The 11,791-nt window shown below is 44.6% G+C and overlaps 1 protein-coding gene across 2 annotated transcripts in view; it reads right to left on the bottom strand.

The window, feature by feature from the left end:
- Positions 1 to 506, bottom strand: part of PRR5L (proline rich 5 like) — a 94,423-nt gene extending 93,917 nt beyond the window's left edge. Inside the window, exon 1 of one of the 2 annotated variants that reach the window (XM_069091443.1) lies at positions 395 to 506. The gene's annotated coding sequence lies outside the window, so the exon portion shown is untranslated. Of the gene's footprint in view, positions 1 to 20; positions 237 to 394 lie in introns of those variants that run through there. The other variant, XM_069091441.1, reaches the window with a different exon arrangement.
- Between the last annotated feature and the right edge of the window lie 11,285 nt (positions 507 to 11,791).

The raw sequence follows: 11,791 nt of genomic DNA, 5'->3' as shown, positions 1-11,791 counted from the left end.
CCCAAGGAGGCAGCGCTTACATCCAGTGCAACAATTTCAGGAAGTCGGAGTTCTTTGACTTGAAAAGCCCGGGAGGATGTATCAGGTCAAGAGAGCTCCGGGGCTGCATTTCTCTGGCGTGAGACACCCCCCTCCCCCCAAACCTGGGGCCTCTCTAGTGCTGCCTGCCATGGGGATCCCAAGCCAAGCCAATCAGATTGCACATCCAGAGGAAGCGAGGTCATGCACGGGAATCGAGCTCTGGGCATTGGCGGGGTGGACCGTCCCAGGCAGGGACGGACACCCAGTAGGTCTAAGAACCCGCAGGAGGGCTCCGGGGCCCTCTGGCGTGGAGCAGTGCCCCGCCCCTCTCCTCCGAAGCAGAAAGTCAGAAATCCGAAGGTCTTACACTTACCAGCCGGTGGGGTTGCAAACAAACAGCCCACCGGGGTTGATGGGAGAGCAGAAAGTCCGCCTGTATCCAGGAAAGGGCGCCACAGCCCAAGCCCAGGGAAAAGTTTCTGTACAAGAATGCAGCTAAATTTCCGGGGAAGTCTCTTTCAGGGTGGCAATTTTAACTTAGAAAAGCTCTTCCCAGCCCAAAGCGTCCTGAAGCCCTAGGGTTAATGGAGTTTGCAGCAACTGAAACCAAAGCAACTGAAGAGGGGGAACAAGACCAAATAAAACCAAAAGCGTTATTTAAAAACACAAGCCAGTTTCTTTTCTGCAGCTCCAGGTGTTAAGAACCTCCCGCAGCTGTCTGCAGAACTCAGAATACTGCTTTCTGTCAGTATTCTAGCCACCCCTTAGTTAAGCAGGAAACCTTCCAAAAATGCTATCTGCGTACACATCAGCCTTACACTTTGATGAAGCGCGCCCCCCAAATAATGACTGTCCAGGGTGACATTTGCAAAAGGGCAAAGGCGGTTGTCTCTAGCGCTGATGTGTTTGTCACTGTAATTTCCAAGAACAGTGTCCTCATTAAAAAAAAAAAAACTCTTAACTGTCATTTGTGTGTGTGTGACTGAGACTGAACTATGTAAGAATTCTGTTTAACAACTGTGCATTTAGAGCCACGGGGCAGCTAGGTGTAGCAGTGAATAGAGCATGGAATCAGGAGTTCAAATTCGACCTCAGATGCTTGACACACTTACTAGCTGTGTGACCTTGGGCAAGTCACTTACCCCAACTGCCTTGCCTTTCCCCCCTCCAAAAAAAATAAAAAAGCTCACTACGTACCAGGCATGGTGCTAGATGATGAGGATACATAGACTAGAGGAAAAGAAAAGAGAAAGAAATAATTCTTGCCTCTCAAGGAGCTTATTTTTTACTTATAAAAATGATTAGTAAATGAACACCCAGTGCTTGTCACCCCAGGGTGGGCATTTATAAGTTACTATTTTTTTAAAAAATAGGAACCATAGTTTAGTGATTGGAAAACAATCCATTGCAACCTCCCTGTTTTAAAGATGAAGAAACTGAAGCCTGAGAGGTTGTGGCTGATTCCAGGTCACTGACTGGACTGGACTGGTTGGTGGTAATCAGCTAACATTAATTAAGAACCTACCCTTATGCCAGGCACTCTTTGAGATGCAAACACAAAATTTAAAATAGACCCTGCCCTGAAGGAGCTTACATTCTATCAGGAGAAATAATGTGTTGACAGATAACTAATACCATCTGAATTAATGAAAAGCTATTTGAAAAGCCAGCTGGCTTCCCTCAAGTCCCAACTGCAATCCCACCTTCCACAGGAAGCCTTTCCCAACCCCTATTAATCCTTGTGCCTTGCCTCTTCCGATTTTTCCTTTATATAGCTAGGGGTTTTGCCTCTTGGCTCTCCCATGAGCTTCTTGAGGGCAGGGGCTACCTTTTGTTTCTTTTTGTATCCCCAGTACTTAGCACAAAGCCTGACACATAGTAAGTGCTTAATAAATGTTTTATTGATGGACACACTATGTGCTCATTCGGTGCTATGCACTATTCCCTGTGAATATAAATATAGAATCAAAGACAATAAATGCCAGTCAGTTGGAGGAGAGGAGGTGGGAAGGCATCAAAAGCTGGGGACTTGGGAAAGGCCTCAGAAGTTAGTGCTTGAGCTAAGTCTTAAAAGAAGCTTAGGGGTGAGAAGGGAGTGCATTGGGAGACAGACAGCCTGGGCCTGGGCCCAGAGCCAGAATTAGGTCACTTCTTTACACCATTATCACCTACCTTTCCATATGATTTCTTGCTTCGTTGGCTAAGACCTTGCAGAGTTTTCCCCACCCATGATAACAGTGCTTTAAGTTACAGGCAATTTAGATAAGTTATTTTGAGCAAGCCTCCCTACAATCTAGTTAGGCAAACAATGGGGAAAAAAATGGCCATGGAGGTCTTGTGTTCAAATTTTGTGCAGGCATTCCTACAGCCTACCTCAGTGATGTTGGGCATGCCTTGACCTTCTGTGCCCTAGCTATCTCACCAATGAATGAGCGGTTTGGACGAGATGGTCTCTGAGAACTCTTTCAACTCTAAATTCTATGATCCCTGCCTAATAGAACTGAGGTTCTGAGACCTAAGTGTTGGGCCTAGGACTTGAACCCGACCAAGTCAGCCGACTTCCAAGTCTATTTTTTTTAACTTCTCAGCAAGTTCAAGTTCTAAACCACAGGATTTAGAGCCATTAGGACCCTTAGAGTTGAGTCCAACCACCTCACATTACAGATGAAGGAAGTGAGGCTCAGAGATCAAAATTCAGTGACATCTAAGTTTCTGGAGAGCACAGACTACTTTATTTTGTCCTAGCCCCCAGTGGGCGTTTAAAATGCTTCTTTAAAAAAGAGCCTAGCCTGAGAGTCCACAGGGACCAGCGGCCCCTTGGATGCTCTTAGACACCAATCTTAGATTGGAACTGCCTTGATATCCCCCTTGCTCAAAGGACCCACATCAGTCCACCTGGAGGCAAAGTAGACTCCCCCTGCCCCAGGTCTCCTCCACCTATTGGGGGAAGCAAGAGGATTGACAACAATACTGATGACAGTAATGATAACAGCTAGCGTTTCTATGGAACTTTAAGGTTTGCAAAGCATGGTAAGATAATAAGTTACCCTGTCTGATTCTCACAGCAACTCTGGGAGATATGGGCTACTATGATGCCCATTTTACATATGGGGAAACCGAGGCACACAAGGTGCCGTTGCCTAGGGTCACACGAGATTCACATCTTCCTCCAACTCTATGCCATCTCAGCTTGCACCTTCCCAGTTCTACCACACTCTGGTCCGCAATAGCCAGAATGCTAAAGCAGGTCCCTTTGATTCTACATCTAGGGCTCTCTCCAGTCCAATGCTCTAAGAGAGCTGTGCTTGGACCATCTCTGTGGGCTCATTAACCATCTGCACCTGCCTGCTTTCTAGCTCCTACCAAGGATGCACCAACATGCTGGGGCCCTTCCCTGAGTTCTCCTGTTACTGCAGGGATACCAGCGGGGTACAAGGGGGCGGTCATCCATTGTCCCGTGCTCTCACTATGTGACCAGCTCATCTCCCACCTACCCCTCCACCCCCATTTAACTGCTATACACCATGGCTGTCGCTGTTGTTTTTTTAACTTATGGGAGAAAACCCAAAGAATGGATGAATCTTGCCTGTGGCCCTATATGGAGGGAAATTGTTAAGTCTCCCACTTAACAAGAGTGCACTGCCCTTTCAAGCTCAAATCACAAAAAGCTGTCAACAACTGCAAAGTCCGATCTACCTATCAGTCAGACCTGTAGTCGGTCAAAGTACAGAGTGTTTACATCCATAATGTATATCCATAAAAATCACCATTTGCAAACTTCCGATGCCATGGCGCAAACTGAGTTACTTTTGATTCGAACAGGAAGCCTTCCTAAGTCACTGAAATCCAAGCCTGCTTTCTCTGGCTCTCTACAGACCTTTCTCAACTGAGAAATTAGGAGCTGGGAAGTTTGCTTTGTGGGAGTATTTTGGAAGAGATTTAAGAAAAACCTGTTTCCATCCATACAGCACTTTTCTTGAAAGCTAGGGTGTTCCTGGTATGTCCAATTTTAAATAATCCTTTTTGCCTTTTGGTTTGCTATGTATTGGCAGGCCACCCAGACAGCACCCCAGATGGGCTGGCATGTACATGCAGTGTGAATAATTTTAGTCAAGTATTCCTTTCAGGCCTGGCATTCTTAGTGGTCCTATCATCTTTGGAGGGATTATGGTACATAGGAGTAAGATGACCTCTGACCTTAAATTCAACCTCTGACCCCAATTTCTCCCTATTAGATTTTGGGAAAGTCACTTGCCCTTTATAAGCCTCAGTTTCCTCATATGTAAAATGAGGTTGGACTAGATGGTCTCCAAGGTTCCAACCCTAGACCTATGATCCTATAATCTACCCCTTCATGCATTCCATTTCACCTAAGCTGTCAAATGATGGAACGTCAGAGATCAAAGGGACCCCATCAATCATCTTGTCTACAACTTCATTCTCATAGATGAGGAAGCTGAGACCCAAACAAGGGACCTGACTTGCCCAAACTTAGACAACCAGCGAGAAGTCTGAATCCAGAACTGGAATAATTAGAATAATAGTAAAGATGACTTTAATGTTGGCAAAGTGTTTCCCAAATATAATCTCACTTTATCCTCACAACAGCCCTGGGAGATAGATGTTATTATTATTCTCATTTTACAGGTCAGAAAACTGAAGCAGACAGAATTTAAATGACTTGCCCAGGCTCACACAGCTAGTAAGCATCTAAGACCACATTAGAACTTAGATCTTCCTGAGTCCAGATCCAGATTTCTATCCGCTTAACTGATAATAGTCCCTTCCTCCCTGGATTGTTGTCAGGATAACAAGACTATATTTGAAAAGCACTTTGCAAAAGTTTTATGTACATGTATATATACACAGCTATTACTAGTCCTCATGGCACCACCGAGCTGTCTCCAGAATTCCATCTCCTGATGCTCGGATGAGTGTGCTAAAGGGACTCCGGGGAGAGGTCCTACTTCAGAATCTGCTTCATTTCTCCTCTTGCTGCAGCTTAAAAGCCTCCTTTCTCTAGTTCTCACCTCAGCAGAGTTAGAAAATAAGAATAATTATAGTGGACAACATGCAGTTTCTGAAGGTTGGAGCCGTCTTTACTCACATTGTCTCATTTAATCCTTCCTCTAAATGAGATATGTTCTATGAGTACCCCCCCTCCAATTTTATAGAGGAGGAAACTCAGACTGGGGGAGGGGGGCAAACTGACTTGTCCGTGGCTACACAGATAGTAAGTAGCAGAGGCAGGATTTGAACCCAGCTCTCTTCTGATTTCAAGTCTAGCTCTCTTTCTGGCATATCATACAGCCTCTAAAATACCCAGTCAACATACCCCAGGTCAAGTCAATAGGTATTTATTAAATGCCTTTTATGTGCCAGGTCCCGTGCTAAGTGCTGAGGATACAAAGGAAACTAAAAAAAGACAGACCTGCCCTCAAGAAGCAAATAATCTAATGGATAAATTAAAGATATAATGCAAGATCCCATCTATTCCAACATATTCATAACAGCGCGTTTGGTGGTAATGAAGAATTGGTAACAAAGGAGATGCCCACTGTTTGGGGAAATTGGCTAAACAGACTGTGGCATGTGAATGTAATGGGAAGCTGTTCTACCATAAGAGACAACTATGAAGAAGTTAGAGAAGCGTGGGAAGACAAATGGAGAGATGCAGAGTAGAAACAAGCAGAACCAGGAAAACAACATATACACAAGGACAAAGAGGAAAGAATCCCCAAAGGAACAACCTGTAAGTAGAGTGACCAGGCTTTGTCCCAGAGAAACGCTGAGAAAATGCATTTCCCTCCCATATACTGGCAGGCATGTTTAATGTGTTGATTAGTTTTGCCCCTCCCCTTAATAAAAACTATGCTACATGGGATGATTGACTTGTTCGGGGAAAGGGGAAGATATAATCCGAAATTAAGGTGATACAAAAATAAAACATCTGAAAAATAAAATTTTTTTAAAAATTACTCACCAGTTTCTGAGTGTGAGCACTTGTTTATGTATTGGTCATATACCCTTTGCCCCATTCCCCTCTCCAGTCTTTAAAGTCTCTAGGCTAAATCATTACAGTGGGGAGGGGAAGAGGATAGTTGCTATACCAAACAATCCAATATGGTCAATCAGTGCCACTGGTAACAGTTTATGAAAACATTTAAAAACCACAGAATGCTATACAAATGAATGGTTTTATTATTCTGATAAGTCATCAGATATTTCTTTAAAACAAAGTCGTGAGTCACCCAACAGGCAAAGAAGAAGCACGTAGGCAGGCTATGATCCATTACCCACTGAGAATTGTGCAAGAGACACATATAACTGACAAAAAGGCGATAGGCTGCTCATGGGTCTTATCATCTCCAAGCCCTGCTCCTTTGCATGGCCTGTACCTGCCTCCCTCCTGGAAGGGACTCCTCCTCCACCTTCATCTTGCAACAGCACCCCTAGTTTCCTCTGAAGCTCAGGACCCCTGACTACATGAGGCTGTTCCTAATTCCCCCCAGGCAGTCATGCTTTCCCCACTCTCATTCACTTCATATTGCTTTTATATATACTTCTATGAGTATTCAATAGATGCTGATTAATTGATTCTGGAAGCAGTTTGAAGGGCAGATTGGATGAAAGAAAGAGTAAAAATGGAAAGACAAATAAGGAGATAGAATTCAGCATCAACATGGCTTCTCTTCTTGGGAAGAGTGGCCTGCCACTAGTGCCCTGTCATCTGAGGGCCAGCCTAGCTAAGGTTCAGAAACACTCACCCCCTGGTGGGCCACAGCAACCCTCAAAGCCCAGCTACAAATGCAGAGGGCCTGTGTTCTGGGTCACAGGAGCATAGGTTAGGGTGTGAAGGCCCCTCAGAGCTCATCTAGCCCATCTCTCACATATTGCAAATGAGGAAACTGAGGCAGAAAGTAATAATTTCTAATACCTGCATTGCTCAATGTCAAACAGGTGGTGGCACAGTCGGGATCTGAACTCAGGTTTTCTGTGAATCTTTGAAGCTATTATTACTTTTGTGTTGTACAGAATCAATGCATGGGATCTCTAAAGCTCCTTCCAGCTCTAACATTCTAGAATTTAATTCTTCCTATTTAGCTTTGAACTACCATATCCCTGCTAAGCTGTTTCCTGCATTCTGAGTAGAATGCCTTCCCAGTATCACCTACCTACTGACTACAGACAGCACATTTGGAACCAACCCCAGAGCAGGCAGAACGCTGTCATTCCCACGCTGGATGTCCCATGTTCTTTGGTGAGCTTGAAAGGGACATCTATAAGAGGCAACGTGAAAATTCTCTGAGGTTCACAGAAGTGAATTCCTTAGAATCACTTGGTAAGCGTGAGGTCGTGGATAGAGCACTGGGCCCGTAATCAAACTCCACCTTGGATGCTTGGTGATGAGTAATATAACCAAAGTCAAGTCACAGCATGTCTCTGAACCAGTCTCCTCATACATAAAATTAGGTTCCTAAGGTACCTCTCAGTTCTAAATCCATTTGTCAGAATTTGAACTCTGGTCATCTCCCTCCAAAGTCCAGTTGTCCTACACTAGCCTGCCTAGGCTGACCCTAGGGTAATAATGAGCTCTGGTTAACTATTTTTTTCCTTTGGTTATGAGTTACCAGTAATGGAGATCATGATGGCAAATGAAGGTCCTACATGGATGGAAAGTGGGAGCTAAGGAGAAATGCATCACATGTTTAGAAGTATTCAAATTTGTACAGATACTGAGAATTGGATCCAGACCTTCATCCTTTGCTTGGAAACTAGAGCATTGAGAAGACAGTCTCTGCTTCCTCCTCCTAACACAGGAGGTAACACATGGAAGGCCTTGGCTCTAAGTCCGATGCAAAGGCCTCATGGTCCTTAGTCTACAGCAGAAAAGCCAATGGCTGTGCCCCTTCTTTAATGTCATTTTCACAAATAAAACTGCAGTTGGGATTGTTGGGCTGTCATTGCTAATGTCCTGGTCAAGGGACAAGGATAAAAACACTTGTGCCAAGGGCTTTCTGACTAAGGATAAAGGATGCACTTCCATCATTATGTCAATGTGGCCCAACAGATTCAATGTGCTGGCAGTGTGTATCGCCACTGTATGTACACAGGCAGCCCAGGCACAAAGAGTCCCTTCAGGTGGGATTCCTCTGCTCTGTAACGTAGTCTACTGCAGTGGTTCCCAACCTGGGCAGTCATGGATCCCCGGGAGGCCAAAGAGTTATCTGGGGGGCAGTTGTCTGGTCCTCGAGTCCATAAGTAGAACTGGATCTGAGGTTGAAATATTGACCTCTTCAACCAGACTTCCAGTCTCTGAAATCTGCAAAACAATCCTAACTGCTATCTCTCTAAACCAATCCATGACATTTTTTAACACCTACTACGTGCCAAGTACTCTGGCAGGTGACAAAGGTGAGAGAGTCCCTACCCTCCTGGAGCTTACATTCTACTAGTATGAAATGACTCATTGTCGTAAACAAGCCAACATACTTGCAGTAGAGCAAATAAATTGTATGTCTTGTATGTATATGTATCTCTTGACTCCCTTCTTAAAGAGGCTGATTCAGAATGGGGCATTACCTCACTCTCAGTGAGTACCTGAAAAGGCCTTAGCCTAAAAGAGCCAAGGTCTCCTCTTGCATCCTGGGTCATCTCCAGTCATCCTGATGAATATCTGGTCATTGGATCCAGATGGCTCTGGAGGAGAAAGTGCGGCTGGTGACCTTGCCCAGCCCTCCCTCCCTCAAATAAAAGTCAGCTGCAAGTCATGTCATCATTTCCCTGATGCCAGGGTCCTCTTCAAAAACAAAGGGCAAAGACAACAACAATAATTTTTCAACTCTATATAGATCCTATTGTTACTGATAAAATATAAATTCATTCAAAAGCAATATTAAGTTCATGGTAGCTTTTCTCAGATCACCAGTTAACAGTACAACTAGTATCAGCTGGGGATCATTTTTTTGAAATTAAAAAAGGGATATCCGGTAGCACAGCGAGTAAGAGCACCGGCTCCAGTGTCGGGATGACCTGGATCAAATCCGGGCTCAGATACTCAGCACCACACCCAGAAATAACTGGCCGTGTAACCTTGAGCAAGTTACTTAACCCCGATTGCTTTAAAAAAAAAAGGGATACCCCCAAAATATTAGGAACCACCGGAATGCCATCATTTCATGAGGGTGGGAAGGCATGCTCCTTCTGGCCATCTTCCCCTGGTCTGGCGGATTCTCTTCTTCTCCCGTAGCACACACGTTCTTTCTCAACTTCAGCCAAACAGCAGGATATTCTTATAGAAGAGGAAAACCTACATGCAGGTCCTGGCTGGGATGGAGCAGGTACTTTCTATGAAAGCAGGGCCATCTGCAGGGTTCTGGCATTAAAAGAAGGACCCGGGAGTTCTAATGACTAATCACTGTCCAGCTGAGATTTCCTGGCTGACTAAGTTCCTGGACTGTCTGCTGGAAGTTAAAAGGGGATTGTTCCTCTGCATTCTTGTGGGAGGGGTGGGATGAGCCTTGCCTAGCCCCAGAGAGCTCTCAGTGACCTTTGTCTACAAGGGAGATAAAGGGGACCAAAATCCAGCAGAGAGGACCAACACCCCTCCATCAGACTGGTTCAGCAGATGTGGCCCAACTTCCCATGAACCAACTGCTAAGGCTCTGCCTGGTGACCTTTTGCTTCTCTTCTTCCAAGGGCTATATTTCAGGCAGTCTACCGCTCAGAAGCACCTGGAAGATGACGTTATGGTACAGTGGAAGACTTGGAGTCAGGAACTGGGTTCCAAACCCAGCTTAGCTACTTTTTAGTTCTGTGATCTTGAGCAATAATTGTCTTTGTGTTTTAGCTTCATCTAAAAAAAGGAGCTGGGGGGAGGGGGGAAGGAGACAGGTCTAGACTAAAAGATCCCATAAGTCCTAGGTAGCTAGGGCCTCTATTATCAGGGAGTAACAGGAGAAAGTCAAGGAGATGAGCAAAATCAGCCAATGGTTAGCAGAGCTGATACGAAAAGGGTTGAGGGGAGGGGACAGAAGGTGGAAGACCATGAGAGAGGCCTTCCCTGTGCAACTGCCTGAAGAAATGTGAAATCAGGAAAAGATGCTAGGCTGCAATTCTAGATGCCTAGAGAGTCATGAAGTAGCCAGTGACCCCAGGAAAATAACTTCACCCCTCTGGGCCTCAGTGTGCTCACATATAGGACAAGGGGGTTGGATGAGATGATCTCTAAAAAGCCTTCTTATTTCATGCTATTCTCCTTTGTAAACCCTATGGAGAGACAGTGTAGGATAGTGGACAGAGATGGAACAAGTCCCCCTCTCCCCTTGTAGGCCTCGAGTCAACTCTCTAAGCCTAGAGGTTGCTGAGAGGGCGGCAGCCTGCATGGTTAGAAAGTGTTTCCTCAACTGGAAGTTTCCTATCTCAGTGAAACCACAGGTGCTAGACCTATCCCTATATACTCTATAGTTAAACTTGCCTCTGAGACTGCTCCCCTAAAGTCAACAGACCTACTCCTACGTCCATTTTTTGCACATCCACCCTTCCCCTCCTTCAAGGTTTGACTCTGATGCCATCTCCAGCATAAATCTTTCCCTGCCTCCTGCCTCCTCAAGCCCCGGGCCAAGCTCAAAGAGTTCTCTCCCACCTCAGATTGTTCTAGAGCCCTGTTCCTAGCTCTACCCTGTGACCCCATCATCCTTACTTTGCTTTATACAGGTGCCTTCTTCCCCTTTCTCCCTACCACCCAAGTAGAACTTCAGCTCCTTTGCAGAAGGAATGTGTGTGTGTGTGTATACACACCTATGTCTGCGTGTGTATGTATATGTATATGCCTATGTTTCCGTTTTTGTATTTTTAGCCCCTTACACATAGTCTAGCTGGAAAAGGACATGGCAGACCACACCAGTGTCTTCGGCACAAATACCCCAAATGGGGTCATGAAGAGTCAGACACAACTGAAACAAATGAATAAATAATACACACACAGCCCTGCACTTAGCCCTCCCCATTAGACAGTATGCTCCTGGAGGGCAGAGGCTGTCTTTTGCCTCTCTTCGTGTTTAGTACAAAGCCTGGTATACAGGAGGCACTTAATAAATGCTTGCTGACTTATTTGCTGAGGCATATAACCAGCACCAAGCAAGCTTTCTTGTATGTACATTTTTTTAAAGTGTGTTAAATTGAATTGCAGATGAATTAATTAGGGTCCCACTTATAGACCTGTAGTCAAAGATGATTAATTGGTAGTTTTAAGTGAGCCAGCCCGAATCCATTAAAGTCCCTAAAGTCTAGGACAAATGATTTTTTTTAAATTCATAAGTATGCTTACATTTCTAAAGCAGTCAATACTCTTCTACTGCTGATACCTAGTAATCATAATCTTGAATTTACTGTTTTTCTTGCTACTACATCCTTTATCTTTTGTTGGGTATTTAGCGGCATTTCCCAAACTTTTTCCTAAGGTAGTATGTTAATTTGTGAGACCACCACAAAGATTTCAGCCCCTTCCTCAGTTTCAAACCCATTGACCACAAGCATGGGGTCACGCCTTCAACTGGTGAGTTCCAATCAACAGATACAAGGGAATTTGACATTACTTCCTGTTTTGTTTGTACTGTGGTTACAGGGTCAGTTCAGTAAAAATGGTAACCATAGTCTATATTCTCTTGTCTCCTTGCTTCAGTAATGATGAATGTGTCTTATGGTAATCACTGCTACCACATGAGTTTGCATTATGAATGTATAGTAATAATAATGAACAAATCTGATT

This window comes from Petaurus breviceps, unplaced genomic scaffold (assembly GCF_028583685.1).
Source record: "Petaurus breviceps papuanus isolate PSGF00001 unplaced genomic scaffold, PetGlider_PUasm1.0 188, whole genome shotgun sequence".
NCBI lineage: Eukaryota > Metazoa > Chordata > Mammalia > Diprotodontia > Petauridae > Petaurus > Petaurus breviceps.
This window is presented reverse-complemented; position numbering and strand designations above follow the sequence as displayed.